At 38.1% G+C, this 24,612-nt stretch overlaps 1 protein-coding gene across 8 annotated transcripts in view; it reads left to right on the plus strand.

Moving 5' to 3' along the window:
* Fhit (fragile histidine triad diadenosine triphosphatase) overlaps positions 1-24,612 on the plus strand; it is a 1,507,501-nt gene that overhangs the window by 994,205 nt on the left and 488,684 nt on the right.

Raw genomic sequence — 24,612 nt, forward strand, 5'->3', positions numbered from 1 at the left:
CAGGTTCGTTTTACTTTAATGAAATACTTTTAGGTGAAAGGAGCCCATATTCTCAAAAAGTGTTGAGGGAAGTGGCAAATGGCATTGATGTACAGTTTCAAAAAATGTTTTAATGTCTGCCTTAGTATGTTAATTAAATTCAGTTGTAAAGTCTGCCACAAAGAAAAATGGCGAGACCTCAGGAGAGATGCAGTGGGATACCCAGCCGATTCCCGTTGATTGAGGAGTAATTCCCTGAGGAAATGACACATACTAAATCAAGATCTCAGCCAGCAGCAGGCAGAGGCGGGCTAAGAGCATAGCGCATAATGAGAATGTTGTGGTAGGTGGGTAGTGGGGGTTGGTGGTAGCATTTAAATAATAGAACGAAACCCAGGATGATGAGAAATTTGTTAAATTTGTTAAGTAAGGGCAGACAGACCCTTGAGGCCAGAGTGCCAGGACACAGTGACCCAAAATATTGAAACATGAATGTGGACATGTGTGTGTGTGCCTGTGCGTGCGTGTGTGTGTGTGTGTGTGTGTGTGTGTGTGTGTGCCTGTGCGTGCGTGCGTGTGTGTGTGTGTGTGTGTGTGTGTGTGTGTGTGTGTGTGTAGTATGTGTTTTTGGGTATGTAGACCTAAACATGCCAGAGGGAGGACATACACTAGGGCCCCTCTCTGATCTTGCTTGCAGCTAGCTAATCTAGCAGACAGAAAGCCCCAGTTATTCTCCTGTTTCAACTTCCCATAGTACTGGGGTTACAGGCATATCAGGTCGTTCTTAGTGTTTCCCCCACCACTTAGGTGACATGAATAGATACTCAGATCCTCTTGTCTGTACGTCACCCACTGAGCCTTCTTCCTAGCCCCCACCTATTAAATTTTAGTATGGGGGGCATAACGGGGGTAAAGATGGTGTATCCTTTCTAAACACCTGAAAAATAGAATTCTCTGTGGAAAACAGGTTGAAGGGGTTTTGAAGGATCAATACAGGCAACCAATTTTAAATTTTTTACTGTAGGAGGATGTGAAAGAGATGATACACACTTAGGAATCAGAACAACATGGGACTCATGACTGATAGGATATGAGCCAGGAGCCCCAGTGACGTAGCTTCCCCTGAGTTGTCTTCGGCTCACCCATCTCTATCTTTCCCACATGGCTTTTGTCCTCAATCTAGTAAACAAACTATCAAATAGACCATGGGGCAGAAATTCTGTTGAAGCTAAGGTCTTAGAATTTACACTCCCATTGTATGCCTCGCCCTTTTATCATTCCTATCCTGGAAGAAATTCTGGAAGCATGCCATCATGGATTCTTTAGAATCATAGCTTTTTCATGTCCAGCATCATCTTGCAGGTAGTCAGGAACTGACTTCGTTTTAAAAAGCAATTATTAGGAATCCTCAGGCTTTGAAGTAGACATTAATTGAAAGAGTACTTGGCTAGCAGGTGAAACGATATATTCTCCTCCTTTTATTCATTTGAAATTCTGAGAGATGGGTACCGGGTTAACAGTGGAATCTGCCCATCAGAACAGTAGCTGTCCTGAGTTTCCAGATGTCCAGGACATGCTGCCAGGAAAGGAAGGCAGCTGTTTGGAATGGAGAAGGAGTGGAGAGAACTGCAAAACATGTCAAGAGTTTTACCAGGGGAGTAGATGACAGTTGGGAGCCAGAAAGGGTGACCAGACATTGGAACATGTCTGGAAAAATCTATTTTGCTTGTGGTTAGGTGATGGTTCGCGGCATTCAGAAATACTGTGTGTTATAGAATCCAGCATTTGTGTGGAATAATCTATCCATTCAGTCTTCCTTAAGTGCCATCTGTAGGACTAATAGAAGGTATACATAGCCTGATCGATCAGTGTGTTCTATCCCAGAATTCCATAGACAGGAAGTGCAATGGGTAGTTTTATTAGTGGCTTGCCTGTGCCTATATGACATGTAGAACAATGTCTATCTACTCCCAACTAGGAAAAAAACACTGTCACTATTCAAATGAAACTTAGATGTAGAATAAAGTGAAGAGTGTCCTTGGGGCTTTATCATTTTATTGAAACGGTATTTTAGCATTAACTCTCATCAGAGGTATAGCTTGACTCATCTTCAACAGAAGGAAGCAGTCTTGGAGTTTCTGCTGTTGTGATAAAGCACCATGGTGAAGAGTAACTTAGTAAAAAAAGAGTTAGACTCTCAGGTCACATTCTATCACAGATGGAAATCAGGGCAGGAGCCCAAGGCAGGAACTGAGAGGCAGGAGCAGAAGCAAAGACTGTGGGGGGTGGGGGGGGATGCTTACTAGCTTAGCCCAGGTGGTTCACTTAGCCTGCTTTCTTATTCATCCCAGGACCACCTACTCAGATGTCTCACTGCCCACAGTAGCTTGAGATATCCTACACTAATCATTAATCAAGAGAGTGCCTCACAGACACCCCTACAGGCCAATTTGATAGAGATATTTCCGCAATTAAGGTTCCCTTTTACCAGATGACCCTAGCATTTGCCAAACTGTCCAAAACCCCAAACAGAACGGAAAAATATTTGACCCTTAGAACTACGTGTAGCTTCCTAGAAGGTTCTATCTTAGCAGATTAACCATTACTTTGGGTAGACTAATTGTTTGCTTTATTGCATAAACTGTCCTCTGCTTTTCAGATACCTTATAAACCGAGCATAGCATTTGGCCTCATGGGAAGCTGGCCAGCTTTCATTGGTTATAGGCAGGGTTCTCAACTAACATTTGGAAAACAGGGTGTACTCGTTCACTCATTCGTTTGCTTGTTTGCTTGCCTGTTTTAGAGACTGATCTTTCTATGTAGCCCCAGGCTGTCTTAACTAGCCAACTTCTTCCTCAGCTTCTTATGCCAGTGCCAGGGTGGTAAGATCATGTTACCAGGGCCACCTAGGAAATAACATTGGTTTTTTGGGTTGTTGATGTTGTTTTGCTGTTATTGTTTGTCATCTAGATTTACAGTGTTTACCGTTCACTTTACTCATAGGCCATGTAGTTGCCGTGTGTGTTTATTTACCACAGCAAGGAATTAGGCCTTGAAAAATGTCATTTACTATTAGAAAATACATGTATTATTATTCTCAGAATTATTTTTCCTCATTTTAAAGGCTTCCAATGATCTCCTAAAGATGAGTGGAAATCCAGAGCAGGTGTGTTTATATAGAAAGTTCTAGAACAGTTTATGCTACCCAAGAAAACAATATTTTAAAAAACAAGAAACAAAGTTCTTGGGAATTATATATGACTAAATCAGACATTGAACAAACATTATATATAAAATTCAAAATAACTACGCAGAATAGGCTTTATATATTGTTTACTTCTGAGTCATATACTGTGAACCCCGATTTTAACTATTATTTTGACTACATGCCTCCTCCAAGAGCTTACCAGCGGGCTTACTGATAGCTCAGCATACAGACACATATACCTGTCTTGTCGCCATTGGATATAGACGCTGATTTTAGGATCATTCAGAGTTCTAGAATCTTCAGAATTCTGCAGTGCTCTTAAATACAATTACATATTTATATTCAGATTAAGAATTAAACTATGGTACTAATCATATTAAGCTATAGTACTAATATATTCTCTGAAAAATCAAATGACATGTAGTAAAGTAAGTGGAATACCATCTTGAGATTTAGATGATTCTAAGGCCAGGATTTTCCTTTCAGGAATTATAGCACCCTTTTGTGAAGTAAGGTGTTTAATTAATACATGCTGTGTATTCTTTGATGATACATTGATACATTTTTTTTGAAATTCTAATGTGCAATTCTTTTGGGTTTTGTTTTGCTATTTATTAATTAATTATTTGTTTGTTTGGTTGGTTGTTTTTGAGACAGGGTTTCTCTGAGTAGCTCTGTCTGTCCTGGAACTTGCACTGAAGACCAAGCTGGCCTCAAACTCAGAGATCCATCTGCCTCTGTCTCCCCAGTGTTAGGACTGAAGGAGTGACCCACCACCTGCAGCTCTATAATTCCTAAATAGGAAAGAGAGGATGCAACTTAGGAGTAAGTGGGGAAGACCTGGAATTTTATGATCTTAGTCACTTCCCATGATCACCTCCTGAACTCTAGTCCCGGGGATTGTCTTAACCCATGTACTTCACACGCTTCCATGGTAAAACCCTTTGCCTGGCAACTTCATCTTCTCTGTTCCTTACATTCTTTCACTGTAATGCAAATGCCTTCAGTTTATACGTTAAACAAGGCAAGATGGAGAGACTACCTTTCTACTGATGGTATTTTCAAGTTGACATGTCCTTGTCACTCTGCGCTCATGATACTTAAAGCAGTTTTCCCCTACTGGTTTGTAATCACAATCAGCTAATGGAATTGTGAAGGGATGTGTTTGCAATCAGTTAGGATAATTCCTTGATGATGTGTATAAATTTTTTTTGGTTCTTATCTGTTTAATGATGACATGTGTATTCAGGAAGTTTAATGCTAAAATATAGAGAAGACCAAAAATATTTTCAGTGATTCTGACCTTGGAGGGTTAATCTCTTTGGGAGAAAGGTGAAATGTATCTGTCATTGGCATCTAATGGAAATTTATTTATGCCTTAATCCATGTATATGGGATAGGCTGGCCTGTTTGCACTGAGCATAGTTGAGATGACTTGCACATTTGATTTATTGAATGATTATCTCAAAGAGCCAAGCCATTTCATATGTAGAGTCAGTAACAGACTTCCATGAGCTCTTGTATACTGAAGTGGAAGAGATTATGAATCAAAATGTGGATGTGGCATTTTAGAACTTCATAGAAGAATGAGTTTGGGACCCAAACCCAAAGATAATGAGATAAACATAACTGAATTATGAAATGAAAGGGAAATGGGGGAGAGAGAGAGAAAGAGAAAGAGAGAGGGGGGGGAAGGCAAGAGAGGGAGAGGTAGAGAGGGAGAGGGAGAAGGAGGGGGGGGAGAGAGAGAGAGAGAGAGAGAGAGAGAGAGAGAGAGAGAGAGAGGAGGTGAAATGTATCTTTCATTAACATCTAATGGAAATTTACTTATGCCTTAATCCACCTGTTTGCGTTGAGCATAGTTGAAATGAGAAGGAGAGCTGGGCAGATATATGCCTTTCAAAAGGATTGCCTGCCAAGCTGTTTTTAGAATGAGTAGTCACATAAGCCAGTAAATGCTCTTTCCTTTGAGGCTAGTTTAGTTTGCACTTTCCTAGGCAACCAAGTAGTTGAATAGTCAACACAAGAAACTAAGGAGTACGTGGAGCTTCCTACAGGGCTTCTTTCTTGCTTTGCTTTCAAGTAGGCTAGAAACATCTCAGGATATTAACCATATTTCCACAAGACATGAGACTGAAGGGCTCTAGGGATCATAACAGGGAATGACTGTGCCCCCAAGAGTCTCCAGAGAGCTGTGATTTCCTGATCTCCCAGGAAGCTGCATCCAGGTTGGTGTTGCCATAATCTATTTTTCTGTAAGTCTCATTCTCACATATTCTCAACACTTTCATTTGAACCTGGTGTCTTTCTGATGACAATTCCAGGACCATTTTCTTTACTATATTTTCACAGGTCATAGGAGTTTTTCCAAGTCAAATACATTACTCTCTAAACATGAACTTACCCCCTTTTTCCAAAATTCTCTAGATTTGTCTTGTATTCTATAAAACACAGTAAGTTGGTTTCATTGGGGTCCTTTCTCAATGTCTTCTATTATGATAATGAGATTTTCTTTGTATAAAATGGTCTTCACAGTCCCTAGAATAGAGGTTACTATTGTATCAAGCCACATCTTTGAGCCTCCATCTTGACAATCCTTCTTCTGGATCCAAAATAATGTCTCCAAGCTGCATGGTGGTAATGTCATTTCTCTGCAGTTGCCTTTCTCATTCTTGGCAGTAGCTGCAATATGGCTTTTCTGCTGCATATCCTTTCTTAGGTTGGATCTGAAGACAAGGGTGTGAGTCAGGTCAGATCTACACCGAGACTGGTTTTAAAGCACAGACAATATCAGAATCTAAAACCCCAGCAGGAACGTGAGAGCTAGAAGCAAAGAACACATTTGAGGATAAGAGTTTCTTCCCAGTGATTGCAAGTAACCAGCAGCTGGAGATGTGTGGGTAGGAAGAATGTGAGGGATGCAGGCGGCAACAGCAGCCTTTGCAGTACTTAGAGGAAGTTTGCATATGCAATATATTTTCAGCCAGAAACTCAGTAAACACATACACTTGCTTCACTCCTGCAGTGTGTGTGTGTGTGTGTGTGTGTGTGTGTGTGTGTGTGTGTGTGTGTGTGTGTGTGTAGTTTGTATCTGTAAGTATTTGATTTACTTGTAAACTTTCCTATTTTACAGTCTTAGGAATGGACTTGATTTCATCTTTCTCAATACGGCAGCTACTCATTTATTTGAACAATAATTATTGAAACTATATCCCCTTCCACACTTGGTTTGAAAGAAACATCCTTCTCACATTGTGTACTGGCTTATGTCAGTTCAGTTTATGTTCTCTTTTAAAAGAGTGAAGACACTTCCTCAAAGACTCTGTTTTATAGCTTTCTCTCATTTTCTTTATTGGCTAAAAGTGAGCCACACATTCTACTCAAATATATCCCCAGCAAAGGAACAGTTTCACTACTGGCTTAGTGTAGCCCTTGGCTGTGGGACAGGTGGGTGGCCTGGAGGGAACGAGACAAATTGTGGGGGAGGTTTATAAGAATCATAGAAAGAGGGAAAGGTTAAGATGAACATTGGGTAATGGAGATATGGTGGCTTGAATGCCCTTGGGGCCTGGGGGGAAATGACACTATTAGGAGTTGCCTTTTTGGAGTAGGTGTGAGGTTGTTAGAAGAAATGCATCACGTTGGAGTGGGCTTGGAAGCTCCACCCAGAATGGAAGAGACCTCCTGTTAGTGGCCCACAGAAGAGCCAGCCTCTTCCCAGTAACTTTTGGATCAAGATGTAGAACCCACTATGCAGTTACCCCAGCACCTGCATGCAGCCGTGCTTCTGGCCATGATGATAGACGCAACCTCTGAACCTATAAGCCAGCCCCAACTAAATGTTGTCCTTTATGAATTGCCTTGGTCATGGTACCTTTCATAGCAATGGAAAACCTAAGACAGAAAAATTCACTTATCATTCTTTCTAGACAGCAAGCTTCTCGAGGTCTTAGAGTTCTCTTAGATCATCATGCTCTTAGCCATCAGTGCATTCCCTACCCAGAGAACTGGAGCATAGATTCTTGTGAGAGAGCAATAAGCAGGATACTACTATATACTATGGCTTTATACAAACAAAATAAAACACATTAATTTTCTTCTCCTTTTTATTGAAAGTAGCTGAAATAGTATCCTAAATTGTACAAAGCACTAAGTTCACAAGGGCTGAATAAGTTGAGTAAATATTTTGGTAGGAATTTTGAAGTCTCGTTTTGAATTTTAAATATTTTATTCAGAGTATCTTTATTCTGAGAATGTTAGTGTAACCATTAAACATTTCTTCTCCCTGTGACATAGTAGATGGAAAGCAGTAGGCTGTACATTTTTTTAAAGAGATAATCAGTGTGTTCTATGTCACCCAGTGCCACCTATCTTTGTGCCTGAAATACTGTGAATGTTCTCTTTGTATTTATTGAATAAAATGAATGATATCTCTGTTTTAGAGCCAGTCACAAAAACTTAGAGGTAAATGATTCTTTAATATCATTCATCTGGAAAAATTATATATAAAACTTTTGCCCACACAGCATTCCGTTGCTTTTCCAATTGATTATGTTCTTTTATATTCTTAGAACTACACTTTAATAATCTACAACTGTATATCAAGAAACCATACTTTTTTGAAAAATATTAACCAGTGTTTTGGAAAGAGACCTCTTCCTTAATAGTGATTGAAATTGTAGATACTATGTTTTATGAATGAGCTCATTCTTAACTCATAACTAATAGAAGGAGCTAAAAAACATTTGAGACCAGCCTTGTAGCCTATATCTAGATTCCTCGTAATATAAATACTTAGGATTTTCAACTTCACAGCCACTCTAGAATAGTTTGATAGATATGTACTACAATATGTAGTTTCTTTGTACAATTCAATTATTCAATTTTAAAGAATTTCACATATGAGTACTGTATCATTTTCAGCTCTTCTTTTCCACACAGCTTCTAGCCTCCTACTTCCTCACAAATTATTCACTTCTTTTTTAAAGTTTTTTACACACACACATACACACACACACACACACACACATACAGAAAGGAGGGAGAGGGAGAGAGAGATAGCAAGAAGGAAAGACAGAGAGAGACAGAGATAGAGCAGAGAGACAGAGAGACAGCGATCCTTAATTGCCTCTTCATCTAGAGGTAGAGCCTTTGTGGTTGTGCTAGTAGGTGCTTTGTTCTAGAAATAAGGTCTGATACTTTAGCCCAGGCTATTCTGAAACTCACCATGCAGTGCAGGCTAGCCTCCTTCCTCTAGGATCACCTCGTTCTCCGAAGACCTAGGAGGCATAGGCCAGTCTGTTCTGCTCAGTATCTACTTTTGAAGGACGGTTTATGTTTGGGGAAACACTTTCAGAGTGTAGTTTACTCACCTTTGACTTAGCAAATCATGAAAATCTGTCAAGTTTTGCACACATGTGTCTCTTAATAAGCTTCTCTAGGGGAAAAATGTGATTAAAATGTTTCCTGAGGTTAAAGTTTTCCTTTGGCACTCCGCATTTCCTTTGCTTAACACAATATTGGTATGGCACACCACGGTTGGCTTTGTCAGCACTTCTCATACACATATTAAGTGTAAACACATTTAAAATAACAGAGGTAAGTGGATCCCAGGACAACAGGAAGTGCTAATGCTGTGACAAGGGTAAACTGTTTCTAATAAAAACCACTGCTGAAAAGTTCTCAGTGGATCTGCTCATTGCCCTGTGTTCTCTGGGTGCCTGCACTTTTCTTCATGAGGTTTATTTTTATCAGTCTGTCTTTCCCTGCCTGACTCATGAAGGATACCATAGTAAGACGTTGCATTCTAAATTGAACATAGAAAAATTGTAATTTGTCAGGAGGAATAACCCAGCTTCTGTTTTAATGTAACTCTACCCCGACCCACCCTTCCAGACATCATCTTGAGATATCCCAATTTCTATTTCTCCTCAACTTTTTCTGCTCTCACTGGATGCCCTGATGTGTTATATCACAAAGACTCGTTTTGAAGAGCATTGATCTGTACTGGTGTTTTATTACTATATTTATGTTTAAGCATTATTTTTCTGGAACAGTATTAGTATGAAGGAACTTTTTTTTATTCATATAACATTTGACACAGTGCCTTGATAGCTGAAGAAGTGAATTTGGAATTTCTCCCTGGATTCTGGGTCCACCCCCACCCCTAAGGTAGTTCTACCTCTTCAGAGCCCAGTTTCAGTACGCTCAGGCCAACGATTATGTGTGGTATGGGATGTGTGTAATGGTGTTTGCAGCTGGGTATTTGTGTGAGGTGTCTTGACCCATGTAGATAGTCATTTGTTATAACTAATAAGAATGATCCTTTTATTACTGAAGAACTAGTTTTAAGTAATGTATAAGAAATTCAGGTAAAATATTAGTTGTAACTTAAATCATATATATATATATGTGCATATATATATATATGTATATATGGAACATTGGTTGCAAATTAAATTAGTGAAATTGTATGAAGTGCTAATGCTAAAAAAAAATCCCTTCTCTTTTCTATTGTTTTACAGACATGTGCACACACATATGTATACAAGCACATATATACATACACATGAACACCCACATGTATATAATAAAACATCCTATTAAAACGTTGACTGTGACATAAGATATTGGCCGGCATTCACCTTCAGCAGGATAGTCTCACAGAGCTTCCCACCTGCCCTGCATTGTATTAAGTACTTATGCTAATTATACAATTCCCTCTGCATCACATGATGGAATAATTCATTTTAGTTCAGCTCTGTGTCTTTTACATCTTAGAGAGCATAGCTGTAATGGAGTAGGCTTAAGTCTTACAGCTCTGCGTGTCTTGTTACCATGTTAAGTCAGAAAATAAGAAAAAAAAATTAGGCTTTGGGAAATAAACCATGACTTACTGGAACAGTCAACTTCTAGCTCCCTTTGAACAGCAGGCACTTAGAGAAGTCTAATCTTCTGGCATCTGTAAAAGTTCCTAAGTTCTTTAGCTTATGTACAAAGGCCTTATAAGACCTTTTGGATTATCATCTTCCTTTCATGGGTACTAGTCCTTAGGAGAAAGGAAGAGAGATATTATGTCCTCTAGCTTTTAACTAGAGAAAACCATGGGATAGATTCTTGAAAGATAATTTTTAAGAGTTATTTTTAATACAAAACGTTTAAAAAATCACTTTGCACTTGGTTTTGTCTATTTCCAATCACCCTTTGAACTAAAGAATCTAGCTTTCTCTTCCATGTTTGCTCAATTGTTCTCCACTGGTAATAATTGCCTTTTGAGAGGTTCAGTTTCCTGAACTACAGCATTTAGCTTTAGGCACATGGTTCTTCTGCCTACACAAAAATCTCTCAAAGAATTACAGGAAAATACAGCCAAACATGTGAAGGAATTGAACAAAACCATTCAGGATGTAAAAGTGGAAATAGAAACAATAAAGAAATCACAAAAGGAGACAACCCTGGAGATAGAAAAACTGGGAAAGAGATTGGGAGTCATGAATATTTGCAAGCATCACTAACAGAATACAAGAGATAGAAGAGAAAATCTCAAGGGTAGAAGATACCACAGAGAACATTGACACAACCATCAAAGATATTGTAAAACAAGAAAAAGAAAAAAAAGTTCCAAACCCAAAACTTCCACAAAATCCAGGACACAATGAGAAGATTCAACCTAAGGTTAATAGGTATAGAAGAGGGGGAAGACTCCCAACTTAAAGGGTCAGTAAATATCTTCAACAAAATTATAGAAAAAAATTTCCCTAACCTAAAGAAGAGATGCCCACAAACACAAGAAACCTATAGAACTCCAAGTAGATTGGACCAGAAAAGAAATTCCTCCTGTCACATAATGGTCAAAAATCCAAATGCAGAAAACAAAGAAAGAATATTAAAAGCAGTAAGAAAAAATGGTCAAATAATATTTAAAGGCAGACCTATCAAATTCACATCAGACTTCTCACCAGAGACAATGAAAGCCAGAAGATCCTGGGCAGAGGTCACACAGACAGTTAGTAAAAACAAATGCCAGCCCAGGCTACTATATCCAGCAAAACACTCATTTAGCATAGATGGAGAAACCAAGATATTCCATGAAAAACCAAATTTACAGAATATCTTTCCACAAATCCAGCCCTACAAAGGATAATAGATTGAAAACTCCAATACATGTAGAAAAACTACACACTAGAAAAGCCAAGAAAACAATCTCCTTGCAACAAACCCAAAAGAAGAGAGCCATACAATCATAATTCCACCTCCCACAACAAAAATAACAGGAAACAACAATCACTATTCCTTAATACCTCTTAACATCAATGGACTCAATTCCCCAATAAAAACACATAGAGTAACAGACTAAATACATAAAGACAACCCAGCATTTTGCTGCACACAGGAAACACACTTCAGTAGCAAAGTCAGGCACTACCTCAGAGTAAAAGGCTAGAAAACATTGTTCCAAGGAAATGGTCCCAAGAAACAAGCTGGAGTAGCCATTCTAATATCAAATAAAATCAACATTCACCCAAAAGTTATCCAAAAGAATAAGGAAGAACACTTCATATTCATCAAAGGAAAAATCCACCAAGATGAACTCTCAATTCTGAATATCTAGCTCCAAATGCAAGGTTACCTATATTCATAAAAGAAACATTACTAAGACTCAAAGCACACACTGCACCTCACAAAATAATAGTGGAAGATTTTAACACCACACTCTCAACAATGGACAGAAACTAAACAGAGTAATGAACCAAATGGATTTAACAGATATTTATAGAACATTTCATCCTAAAACAAAATAATATACATTATTCTCAGCACCTCCTGGTACCTTCTCCAAAATTGAACATATAATTCCTCACAAAAGAGGCCTCAACAGATACAAGAAGTTTAAATAATTCCAGGCAGTCTATCAGATCACCACAGACTAAGGCTGGTCTTGAATAACAACAGAAATTACAGAAAGTCCACACACACACATGGAAATTAGACAAAGCTCTGCTCAATAATAACTTGGTCAAGGAAGAAATAAAGAAATAAATTGAAGACTTTTTAGAATTTAATGATATTGAAGACACAACATACCCAATCCTGCGGGACACACAAAATCAGTGCTAAGAGGAAAACTCATAGCTCTGAATGCCTCCAAAAAGAAACTGGAGAGATCATACATTAGCAGCTTGACAGCATACCTGAAAGCTCTAGAACAAAAAGAAGCAAATACACCCAAGAGGAGTAGATGCCCAGAAATAATCAAACTCAGGATTGAAATCAACCAAGTAAAAACAAAAAGATCTATACAAAGAATCAACAAAACCAGGGGCTGGTTCTTGTAGAAAATCAACACAATACATAAACCCTTAGCCAGAATAACCACAGGGCACAGAGACAATATCCAATTTACCAAAATCAAAAATGAAAAGGGAGATATAAGAACAGAATCTAAGTAAATTAAAACAATCATAAGATCCTACTACAAATGCTTATATTCAACAAAACTGGAAAATCTGGATGAAATAGACAATTTTCTAGACAGATACCAGGTACCAAAGTTGAATCAGGATCAGATAAACCATCTAAACAGTCCCATAACTCTTAAAGAAATAGAGGCAGTTATTAAAAGTCTCCCAACCAAAAAAAGCACAGGACCAGACGGGTTTAGTGCAGAATTCTATCAGACCTTCATAGAAGACCTCATACCAATATTATCCAAACTATTCCACAAAATTGAAACAGATGGATCACTACCGAATACCTTCTACGAAGCCACAATTACTCTTATACCTACACCACACAAAGACACAACGAAGAAAGAGAACTTCAGACCACTTTCCCTTATGAATATCGATGCCAAAATACTTAATAAAATTCTCACAAACCGAATCCAAGAACACATCAAAGGAATAATCCATTATGATCAAGTAGGCTTCATCTGAGGGATCCAGGGATGGTTCAATATACAGAAATTCATCAATGTAAACCACTATGTAAACAAACTCAAAGGAAAAAAAACCACATAATCATCTCATTAGATGCTGAGAAAGCATTTGATGAAATTCAACACCCCTTCATGTTAAAAGTCTTGGAAAGATCAGGAATTCAAGGCTGATACTAAACATAGTAAAAGCAATATACAGCAAACCAGTAGCCAAACATAAAACTAAATGGAGAGAAATTTGAAGCAATCTCACTAAAATCAGAGAATAGATGAGGTTGCCTACTCTCTCCCTGCTTATTCAATATAGTACTCAAATTCTAGCCAAAGCAAACAGGCAACAAAAGGAGTTCAAAGGGATACAATTTGGAAGAGAAGGAGTCAAACTGTCACTATTTGCAGATAATATGATAATATACTTATGTGATATCATTATTCCCACCAGAGAACTACTAAACCTGAAAAACGACTTCAGCAATGTGGCTGGATAAAAAATTAATGCAAACAAATCAGTAGCCTTCCTCTTATCAAAAGATAAACAGGCCGAGAATTAAATTAGGGAAATGACACCCTTCACAGTAGTCACAAATAGCACAAAATACCTTGGTGTGACTCTAACCAAGCAAGTGAAAGATCTGTATGACAAGAACTTAAAGTGTCTGAAGAAAGAATTTGAAAATCTCAGAAGATGGAAAGACCTCCCATGCTAATGGATTGGGAGGATTAATATAGTAAAAATGGCCATTTAGCCCAAAGCAATCTACAGATTGAATGCAATTCCCAACAAGTTCCAACTCAATTCTTTATAGAGTTGAAAAGAGAAATTTGCAAATACATTTGGAATAACAAAATAAAAACCCAGGATAGCCAAAACTATCTTCAATGATAAAAGAACTGTCCCTGAATTCAAAATGTACTACAGAGCAATAGTGATAAAAACTGTATGGTATTGGTACAGAGGCATGCAGGTAGATCAATGGAATAGAATTGAAGAGCCAAAAATGAACCTATATACCTATGGTTACTTGATCTTTTAAAAAGGAGCTAAAGCCATCCAGTAGAAAAAAGATAGCATTTTCTACCAATGGTGCTGGTTCAGCTGGAGGTAAGCATGTAGAAAAATGCAAATTGACCCATTCTCATTGCCCTGTACAAAGCCTAAGTCCATGTGGATCAAGAACCTTCACATAAAACCAGATATACTCAAACTAATAGATGACAAAAGTGGGGTAGAGCCTCAAACACATGGGCACTGGAGAAATTTTCCTGAACAAAACACCAATAGCTTATGCTCTAAGATCAAGAATTCACAAATGAGACCTCATAAAACTTCAAAACTTCTGTAAGACAAAAGACAGACATTAGGACAAAATGGCAACCAACAGATTGGGAAACGATCATTACCAATCCTATATCCGATAGAAGGCTAACATCCAATATATACAAAGAACTCAAGAAGTTACACTCCAGAGAGCCAAATCACCCTATAATAAACTGAAATACAGAGCGAAACAAAGAATTCTCAGCTGAAGAATATCAAATGGCTCAGAAGTACCTAAAGAAATGTTCAACATCTTTAGTCATCAGGGAAATGCAAATCAAAACAACCTTGTGATTCCACCTCATACCAGTCAGAATGGCTAAGATCCAAAGCTCATGTGACAATAGATGCTGGGAAAGATGTGTAGAAAGAGGAACATTCCTCCATTGTTGTTAGGATTTCAAGCTGGTACAACCTCTCTGAAAAACAGTCTGAAAGTTCTTCAGAAAATTGGACATTGTACTACCTGAGGACCCATGTATACCACCACTTCTGGTCATATACCCAAATGATGCTCCCATATACAATAAAGACACATGCTCCACTATGTTCATAGCAGCCTTATTTATAATAGCCAGAAGCTGGAAAGTATGCCCTTCAACAGAGGAAAGGATACAGAAAATATGGTATATCTACACAATGGAGTACTACTCAGCTTTCCAAAACAATGGTTTCATGAAATTCGTAGGCAAATGGATGGAACTAGAAAATACCATCCTGAGTAAGGTTACCCAGTCACAAAAAACTACACATGGCATATGTTCCCTGATCGTGGATATTGGCCCAAATCTCAAATTACCCAAGATACAACCCACAGATTACATGAAGCTCAAGAAGGACAAAGGACAACCAAAGTGCTGATGCTTCAGTCCTTAAAAGGGGGGGACAACAATATTCATAGGAGGAGATATGGGGACAAAGTTTGGAGCAGTGACTGAAGTCATGGCCATTCAGAGTCTGCCCCTCCTGGGGATCCAGCCCATATACATACAGCCACCACTACTAGACAATATTGATGAAGCCAACAAATGCATGCTATCAGGAGCCTGGTATAGCTGTCTCTTTAGAGGCTCAGCCAGAAAGTGACAAATACAGAGGTGAATGGTAGCAGCAACTCATTGAACTGAGAATACGGTTCCCATTGGAGGAGTCAGAGAAAGGATTGAAGGAGCTGAAGGGGCTTGCAACCCCATAAGAACAACAATATCCACCAACCAGAGCTCCCAGGGACTAAACCACTACCCAAAGAGTACACATGGACAGACTCATGGCTCCAGCTGCATATGTAACAGAGCATGGCCTTGTTAGGCACCACTGGGAGGAGTAGTCCTTGGTCCTGCCAACCCTGGACCCCCAGTGTAGGGAAATGTCAGGGCAGGGAGACTGGAATGGGGGTGGTTGGAGAGGCAGAATACCCTTATAGAAGAAGGGTAGAGGGATGTGATATGGAGCTTATGAACAGGAAAACAGGAAAGGGAATAATATTTGAAATGTAAATAAAAATATTCAATAAAAAAGAAGGTTTATATAATTTTAAGAGGAAAAACTTTTAGGCATTGAAGTCCTAAAATTTAGAAAACATGCTATTTGATCTTAATTCATGTGCCAGAGTATTTTCCAAAAGCTTTAAGAATTCACATTTTAATTTACAACACACAACTCTGCCCATTTCTCTACTCTCTACCAGAAGTAGATGCTTCCTATTTCATTAGACAAGCGCTCTAGGTGGCATCTACTGGTTTGTCTGCTTACAATTCCCTTCTACTGAGTGGGATGGTCTTTTGATTCCTTGGACCTTTTTAACATCTTACATTTATTTTTAAAATGCCACTTCATCTCTTTACCCATTTCTTTCTCTAGTGTTGCTATTACCATTTACACAATTGTTCTACCCTTTATGCACATTAGTTTTGTCAAGACCTTTTATTTTATTTATTTATTTATTTATTTATTTATTTATTTATTTATTTATTGTACTTTGGACAGGATTTCTCTCTAGCTCTGTCTTAGAACTCACTCTGTATACCAGACTGACCTGAAACTCATAGAAACCCAGATGACTTTGCTTCCTGAATGCTGAGATTAAAGGTGTATATCACCATAACTCTGCTACGTTCTAAATGAAGTGGTAAGACCAACTTGCTGAGCAAACTGGAATATACATGTACGTTTTTATATTCCTTGCAAACCCTTTTGCATGTATAGACAGAGGTTGAGCATATAGGTGGGTGTCACGTGCATAACTACCCAGGGATAAACATGTAGAGCTACAAGCATACTTTTAAAGTCACACTCAACAGGACTGTTAGCGGAGAGGCAACCTTTCAATGAATAAACTACTAAATCTTGATTTGACTGGGAGTGTGGGCGGGGAGGGGAGTTAACCAAGCCATCTCAGGTCTTTTTAAGTGTTTTTGAAGGATAGCCCTTGTCTCCTAGTACTCAATATGGGTGACTTCCATGTCTTCGCCAAAAGTTATTAACATTTTATATCATAACCAATATCTTTGAAGGAAATATATTCAGGGTGATGAAGATTCTCACCATAAAGTGGATGGACTTTTCCAATTGTATTTTACATCTCATTTTTTACAGTATGATTTTACTTACTCTTTGAGGTGTTTCTTTTTAAATTTTTATTTCTTGACACCATTCTTAAGTCAAAGAATAGCAAAACAAAATCTAAAAACAAACCAACAACAACAATCACAGCAACAATAACAACAAACACCAAACATGGGGACAGTTCATGTACCTTTCACATGGCCTTCTAATGTTAGGGTCTTGCATATAACAGTAGTGCATATCAGAAATGGTATAGACACACCACAGGGCTTATTCAGATTGTGCTAATTTAATTGGATTGCATATATTGGTTTTGGTTTATTTTTAAAACTTGAGTTAGCCAGAAAAAAAAAAAAACAAAACACCAATTCTATCTCTAAAAGTAAAGTTCCACAATCATAAGTGAAAATAGACAAACAGGTTATCAGAAACATGCGGTGTGGGAATGATGCCATGAATGCCATTCTGTGAGTAAATTTATAGGTGCGGGGTCCTACAAATAGGCTTTGGTGATGTGTATCCCAGAAGACCTGTAGGTAGACTGAGTTTGGCTTGTCTGCTTTAATTCCATAGAATTTAATTTATTTTAATTTTTTTTAGAATGTATGTATTTTAAATATAATTTATTTTACTTGTTTTATATGTATTTAATTTAATTTATTAATTTATTTCCATAGAATTGCAGATATTTGGCCTTCTGATGACAATCCAAGTTGGGCAACTTTAAGCTGCAACTTGAATTAGGGACCGTCTCTCATTTCACAGTAAAATATACATAATGGATGTGCGTGCATGTAGACTTGTTTCTGTAACTACAAAGATACTTGCCGGGGTTACTTGGACTGTGGTTTTATAGAAGCATTTTCTGCAATCAATTACAGCTTCACAATCATGCAACCACAGCCATAATTTATGAGGAATAGCTCATTAGCTTCTCTGAACCATGTGGTGACAGGCTGCGACAAGTATGCGTTCAGGAGACAGTACTTCCATTTTTTTTTTCTTTTTTTTAAAAAAAATAGGCAGAGAATGAAAGTCTTTGGACTGGAACACTCAGCCATAAGTGGTTTGTCTTCATCAAATCTCCTCATGGCTCAGGGATCTATACAGAAGAGGAAGCAAAAAGTTTGTAAGAGGTAGAGCCCTTGAGCAACTCCAGGAGGACACCATCCAGATACAACAGTACTAACACACATGCGGACTCACAGAGACTCCATCAGCACACACACGACCTGCTTGAGTTCAAGCCACACTGGGTCTCCGCACAGAGTGGAAACTTCACACAGTGTCCCATCCCTAAACAGGAAGCCATTTGCAATTGATATGTACAGGCGAAGGGAAAAATCAGTTTTCCACAATGGAGTATTGCTGGGTATCTCGCCGAGATTTTTGTTTCAGTAGTTTTGTTTGTTTTCATTTATTTTTTTTTAAATTGGTAGGGTGGGGAAGGGTAGAGAAAGAACATGAAGATGGGTGGATAGGAAAGTAGAGAATCTGGGAGGAAGTGGGGAAGGATGAAATATGACCAAATATAGTGAATGCAAAAACATCTTTTTTTTTTTTTGCTTTTAAGTCAAGGTCTCTCTGGCTATCTTACAACTCACAATTTAGAGAAGCTAAACTTAAACTCAAAGGCTAAGCTCAAAAAAACTCAAAAACTTGCCTCTGCCTCTCAACTGCTAGGGTTAAAGACATGAGGCACCATGCCTAGCCCCTAAAGGTTTATTTGTTTATATATTTTATGTATATGTGTACTTGTATATCTGCACATTAAAAGAGGGCAACAGAGATCCCATTGTAGATGGTTGTGAGTCACCATATATTTGCTGAGAATTGAATTTAGGACCTATAGAAAGCCAAGTAGCCAGTGCTCTTAACTGTTCAACCATAGTTCCAGCCACCCCTAACATTAATTTTAGAAACTAGTTATTCTTTGTTTCTTTATTTTCTTATTTATTTATTTATTTATTTATTTATTTATTTATTTATTTATTTATTTATTTATTTTCTTTTTATGAGACTAGGCATTTTGCCTACTTACATGTCTGTACACCAATGTGTGTGCAGTAATCGCAGAGACCAGAGGAGGGCACTAGACACCCTGGCCTTGGGGTTACAGTTGGTTTTAAGTTTCCTGAGGTAATTGAACCTGGGCCTCTGATAGAACAGTCGATATTCTTAATCGCTGAGCCATCTCTTCAGACCTTTTGCTTTTACTTATAGGAGAGTTTTAATGGCTCAAGTCCTCATGCTAGGCCAACAAAGGAAATTGAACTGAATTGGAGCCTGGCCTGGGTTTCTGTTGAGAGCTTCAGTGGGAGCCTAAGTGAGCATCCTCTGTGCTGACCCCACTGTCTGCCTTTCAGAACCTGTTTTAGGTGAGCAATTTCAAACATATGCATTAGTATAGTGACCACAGCAACACATTCTCATGTCAGTGGTGATGTTCAACATCTCTGTGGCAGTAGAATGTTGTTTTTTAAATGGATACAGTGATTATATTTTTATATTTCTTCCAGGTGATAGTTAAATCTGAGGAGAAGGAAGGGATTCGGAGTAGGCTATTAAATGCCACTCCCTTACTGGTTATCTGCCCGAAGCAGCATCTGTCTTTTCACATATTTTGATGTCACTCAAAGCTATAAATTCGCAATATGAGATTCAAAATCTCAAGTAGTTCCTGACATCTACTATGGAGCTACCCCACTGGTGTTTAAGATGGTGTAGGTAAACAATGGCCAATAAACTTCATTGCTTCTTCAATAAACAATGAGCAGTGAAGAAAGCAGGGGGGGGGGCTGGGGATTTAGCTCAGTGGTAGAGCGCTTACCTAGGAAGCACAAGGCCCTGGGTTCGGTCCCCAGCTCCGAAAAAAAGAACCAAAAAAAAAAAAAAAGAAAAAGAAAAAAGAAAAAAGAAAGCGGGACAGGAGAGACAATGCTGATTGAATAAATGTCCAAACCAAAGGTGAAATGTGTGTGTGCTGGAATATATGATAAAGACCAGTACATGGGGTTGTATCTCTTTTAGTAGGATGAGTCCTATGAATTCATTCTGATTCCAGTTGGGTAATGTGGTCTTCTCAGGGCGACCTTATTAATCTCCACTGGGGGAACTAGTCTCTTCATGCTATTTATCGGTTCCCAGTGAATGTAGAGTTACATGGATGTGTGGATGGCATAGAGGGAAGGAGGGAAGAAAGCACAGGAGAAGAGGTAGATGAGTAAATGTTAGCTCATGGAGAAGAACAATAAAAGGTATCTAGGAAACTAAAAGGAAATTAGTAGCATTTTAAATGTCAGAGTTTTCCAAATCCTGGTCATTTTTAAGCAAGTACCATTAGGAGCAATACAAAATTAAAATAGGACATTCTATTTTTGTCTCTGGTCACATTTGAGAACCCAATTAAATGTCCAGAGGCAATCTTTTCTTAGAAGTTAACAAGAAACTCTTATTACTGAAGAGATACACTGGTACTCTTGTTTGGCACTCTCCCTTAACATTTTAACCACAGATACAAGAGGTAAGATCATGGTTAAAAAAAAAAATCTCATAGTTTACCAATGTAACTTACTGTCATGGTCACATTATATTTAAAACACCCCGTCGTGGGAATACAGTTTTGACAGTGCATAGCACATTCCGACGGTATATTCCAAAGCCAGGAGGCTAAATATAGTTCCAGTTTGCAGTTAAATATGGCCAGGCTGAACTTCTAGAATACATGTCTCTCATAAGGCATCTATCAAATATCAGCTCTAACATTGGAAAGTAGCTAGATCTCGTTCTTCATTTTGAAGTTGATGATGTGCAATAGAATGGAATCGATTAGCCTGGTCTGGTGATAAAGAAAACTCTCCATTACCACCCTAGAAAGACTCCATCTTCTAGCCCTTCATGGCCTTTACCAAGTTTTTTCTTCAGGCAAAGACACTATTTCCTAAGAGCTTCCAAGCTCCTGATTCTAACCTTGTATGTGTCATACAAGACCACTTTTACTCTTTGGTTCATTATACTATGATAACCCAGATTACTTCCAATCTTCATCTTGTTTTTTTTTTTTTGTTTTGTTTTTAATATTATAGACCATGGTAGCAAAGAAGTCACCAAGCCAGAAAGGAGGAAGAGAGAATAGAATGAAATGGAACGCAATGGAGAAGCAGTATCCTCCTCCTAAGTCATGGCAGAACCACCACTGTCCACTGAGCACTTCCATGTCTGTAGTTCTGTCTGCCATGTGTAGTTCCAAATACAAGCGTTGTCTCTGCTCTCTGCTCAGAGCAGGTGTGTAGACTTCCTCACACAGAGATCACTCAGAGCCATTCCTTTCTGTGTATTTAACTTTTCCGACCATCCTTAGAATTGACCAGGAATGTTCTGCAATTTCTCAACTCAGGCTAAAAACACAGTAGAGCTATAAAGAAACAAGAAACTAAAAGGAATTTCCAGAGGTCAAAACACAAAAACATTGTTCTGGACCTTTTCCCTCTCCTTTTCTGGACAGGGGTGATCAGCCTGCCAATTCCTCCCTTGCTTCCTACTAGCTGAGAACAGGTGACACTGGACATTGGTATTCATTGCAGTTCTTGAAAACCTCATAAATAAATGGCCACAAAATGAGCCAGTGACCCCATAGATCATTGGAAATGGTCTACTTACATCTGGTTCTATCTCCTGGGTAGATGAATTCAACTTGTTTGTCCCACCAATTTGAAAAGATAAACCATTACACAGGTGGTGTTGAAGATCATCACAAGTAGTTTTCCTTGTTTGTACATGAATGACACTGACTGTTTATACCATGTCCTACATTATTTCCTATTATTTCCTAAGTGTTCTTTTAAGCCTTCTGGAATGGCCCATTGTCCCACCGAATGGAATAGGAACTCACTGTAATGAAAACCCACCCTTAGGCATGGTAGCCTTCAGTCTTTCTCTGACATGCTCTCAAATCTACCACATTTATGGTTCTTTTAAACAGGTATAGTGGTATACCAGGATATTTTCATACCAGTAATAACAGAATTTCCCTGATAAATCTTTGAGAAAAGAGAATCTCTTTCTAAATATACCAAAAAGGAGGAGATGCATTAGACCTCTACACTCCCTCTTATCCATGAGGAGAATATTTTAATGATCCTAGGCTTCCTGTTTTTAAATTTGTTGTTTAAGTTTTGTAGTAGTCATGTTGTTATAGATTATTAATAAGCTTTCATTTCGCCTGAGAAAACTTGTCACCTTCCCATCAGTACAGATGCATTTCTCAGCAGTCCTCTTCATTTAATCCTCTCACAGGAAGAATTTGCCATAAATACCCAAACTGAGAAATTGAGACATAGCTATTTGGAAAATAGCACTGGAGGTAGATTTCTTTTCCTGGGCTTTTCTTCTAATCTAGTGTTCTGTAGGCCAGACTTGGATGAACAGAAGGAAAGCTATCCCCTGTCGTAGTGAACATGCAGAGCCCATTATGTGTTCAGACAAGTGTCCCTGGAATACCAGTGAAAGAAAATTAAATCAGCTCACGCCAGCTATCTCGCATCTCTCACCTGGGAAGGTATACAGACCGTAGGACAGGCACTGCTTAACATTAATCAGCCTCCTGAAGTCATTACATTCATGAGGAAATGTAATTCACATGTGATTACTTTTTAATTTACTCTATAATCACATTCCAAGTGAACGGGCCAAGCTGAAAATGAAATTTAAAAGTCAAATACTGCTTTGTATTAGGAATTCACAATTTTTATATGCACTTAGGTTAATAAAGATTTTACAATAACCATTTGTGACTGGGCATGTGATAATCTGTGGATAAAACGTAGTGCCGTACCTTAGGTAAGATGTGTTTGATTCTTCTCCGAGTACTGACTGGGACCCAGAGAGCCTCAGAACTGTGCTTTGGATTACATTCCTGGCTCATCTAAACTTTATTGGAAAGGGGTGGGGAGAAGCCCATCCAAACATTCCTTAGTCCCAGATCAGAAGTTGCAAGGAGCTAATGTATTTTTGATTCCTGCTGTGCCTGTGGGGCATATCCATTTGTTTTATCCATCATCACGTTCAGTGTGCACAGAACTTCATAATAATGCACTTCAGCTCCTCGGTGGGGACTGCCAGGGCCTACAGTCAGAATCTTCCCCCAACAATGTGGCCTTTGAAGTGCATGTAGTTCCTGAGTTCTTACATTGGTTTCAAGGGACCGCTGCACGGAAAGGTTTAGAAGCTGAAGACGGGATGGTTGTGGGTGGTAGAGACTACCTTTGTGCTGGTTTTATCAACATGAACTAAAGGCTACAAAGAGAAAAATACAGAGAATTTGCAAGTTTATAGTCAGCAAAGATGAATTTTTACCATGTGGCTTTTCTTGATATTGGTGGAATTGCAGAAAAATATATGTATGCTCTGAAAATATTAAAAACCAAAACACTGGATCCCATTCTCCAGAGATACTGTCTCACATTATAAGCACCGCTATTTGTTTTCAGGTGTCAGGAGATTTATGATGTATTTATGATAAAGTATCCATGTTTTATTGTAACTCAACTAGCTTGAAGTACTACTTTAGTAAGGTAGTCAGTGTTATTCAGTAGAAATAGGAAATATATATGAAGGCTGGAGAGATGGCTCAGTGGTTAAGCACACTGACTGCTCTTCCAGAGGTCCTGAGTTCAAATCCCAGCAACCACATGGTGGCTCACAACCATCTATAATGAGATCTGTTTCCCTCTTCTGGAGTGTTGGCAGACAGTTGAAATATACTTGTGAATAATAAATAAATAAATCATTTTTTAAAAAATAATATATATATGAATATCCCAGTTGTCATAATGAAGAAAAGAAAATTAAGCAGATATTTTCTTTTAATTTTACATAACCCAAGATATCTTCACTGGTATCCTTTAACTGATAATTGGCATACATATCATTAAATGAGATCTTATTTTATTAATTGTTATTTTTCATTAATCAATAATTAAATGTTCATTTTTGTAGAAGACTTTGAAATCATATATATGTATATACATATATATATATATATATATATTACACTCTAATTATATTCCAATTTGTACCATCCATACTATAGGTATTGACATCCATTCTAAGCAGGACATTTATAAATTTGTGATGTGGACATGCTGGTTATGTATTGGTTTAGTAAATGTAATGTGACCATACAGCACAATCCTTGACTTTTAATTGGAGGGAGGGAATGATAGGCATGATGGATGGTATTCAAATTGTTGTGGCTCTGCATGGATGGATATACTTAGCCACAAATGTGTGTGTGTGTGTGTGTGTGTGTGTGTGTGTGTGTGTGTCCCCTGCCTGTGAGTACCTGTACAATAATGCTTAGGAGAGTTTAAGGTACTGAAATTAATAAAATATTCCTTATGTTAATTCTTAGAATAATTAATGTACATACTATCTATGTACTATATCTCTGTGCAGATACACAACACAATGTGTGCGTGTGTAAGTATATAGATGCTATAAGATGCTATATAGTCACAATTTTCATATATATATATATACATATATATATATATAGAGAGAGAGAGGCATATTTTTTCATGATTTAACTCATGTAGTCTTAGCTTT

This window comes from Rattus norvegicus, chromosome 15 (genome assembly GCF_036323735.1).
Source record: "Rattus norvegicus strain BN/NHsdMcwi chromosome 15, GRCr8, whole genome shotgun sequence".
In the NCBI taxonomy this organism is placed as follows: domain Eukaryota; kingdom Metazoa; phylum Chordata; class Mammalia; order Rodentia; family Muridae; genus Rattus; species Rattus norvegicus.